This window comes from Petaurus breviceps, unplaced genomic scaffold (genome assembly GCF_028583685.1).
Source record: "Petaurus breviceps papuanus isolate PSGF00001 unplaced genomic scaffold, PetGlider_PUasm1.0 151, whole genome shotgun sequence".
In the NCBI taxonomy this organism is placed as follows: domain Eukaryota; kingdom Metazoa; phylum Chordata; class Mammalia; order Diprotodontia; family Petauridae; genus Petaurus; species Petaurus breviceps.
In genome coordinates, this window is record NW_027185712.1 from 8,775,296 (window position 1) to 8,776,703 (window position 1,408).

Below are 1,408 nucleotides of genomic sequence, written 5' to 3' on the forward strand. Positions count from 1 at the left end.
CTTGTGGCCACAATACAGGGTGGGGAGGAATCACTCCTCACAATTCCAGGGCAATAAAGAGTGCTTGGTGGCTATGGTGGCTCATAGAACAGAGTACAGAGAGTAGTAAACACTTTTATTTAGATCATACTACCTTGGAAGGACTGAAAACTTACAGGTTTCAAGAAGTATCTCTGAAAACAGCTGCAAAAACCCCTAAAGTCTGGGACAGTGCACCCTCCACTCTGGAAGCAGAGCTCTACCTTAACAAAGAGTTAAACAGTCAAAATAATTGACTGGGAAAATGAGCAAACAAATGGGAAAAAAAACAACTCTGAATATAGAAAGTTATAATGGTAGCAAGAAAGATCAAAACACACTCAGAAGACAACAAAGTCAAAGCTGCTACATCTAAAGCCTCCAATAAAATATGACCTGGTCTCAGACCATGGATGTATCAGCAATGCCATATTCACAATGCCTATAGAGATTACAAATATGTTGATATAATTATCCATCACAAAATATGTCAGGTTTGCCATTTGGGGAAATAAACTAGAAAATTTATTAAGATACCAAAAGACTGAGTCCCAAAACCAGAAAGTGAAAGCCATCAGAGTAGTTATGATATTGGCACAGGTAGATAAAGTAGAAAGCACCCACATTTTCAAGCCTTTAAAACAGAACAGGTTACCTCAGGCAAAGGTCCTCCTCTCCCCACTCACAGCAACCACCTAGCGTCCTGGAAGAGCGCTCCCAGCAGCTCCGGCCCCTGGCAGTGCTCAGCCGGAGTCCTAACTCAAAAAAAAAAAAAAAAGGAACCACCACCAACTGCCAACCGCAGGACCGTTAGCTCGGCTTTTCACTTTCTCTTGCTCTGCTATGTCAGCACGTCCATGGGGCATGGGAGATATTTAAATCCCATAACCCTTACAATGGAAGAGCTCAAAAAGGATTTTGAAAATCAAGTAATAGAGGTAGAGGAATAATTCTGAAGAGAAATGAGAGAGATGCAAAAAAATCACTAAAAAACAAGTCAGCAGCTTGTGAAAGGAGACACACACACACACACACACACACAAAACACTAAGGAAAATAATACCTTAAAAAACAGACTAGTGCTTGCTTTGGCAGCACATATACTAAAACTGGAACGATATGGAGAAGAATCTCATGAACCCTGTACAAGAAGGACATGCTAATTCAGGAAGCATTCCATATTTTTGCCATATGAAAAAAATATTCTTATTCAATATTGGAGAAATGCAATTTCTCCAAAATTAAAATAATTTAATTTTTATTAATATTCTATAATATAGAATATCTATAATATATTATATACATAATATATTATTAATAATATTAATAAAATAAAATAATTCTAAGGTACACTCATATATATTAGATTAGATAAAAAGACAGAAAAGAT

At 36.9% G+C, this 1,408-nt stretch overlaps 1 non-coding gene across 1 annotated transcript; it reads left to right on the forward strand.

The window, feature by feature from the left end:
- The first annotated feature begins 1,097 nt into the window (after positions 1–1,097).
- Positions 1,098–1,204, forward strand: LOC138154149 (U6 spliceosomal RNA). Its single transcript, XR_011166549.1, has one exon. It is a non-coding gene; the product is annotated as a U6 spliceosomal RNA (small nuclear RNA).
- Positions 1,205–1,408: the final 204 nt, after the last annotated feature.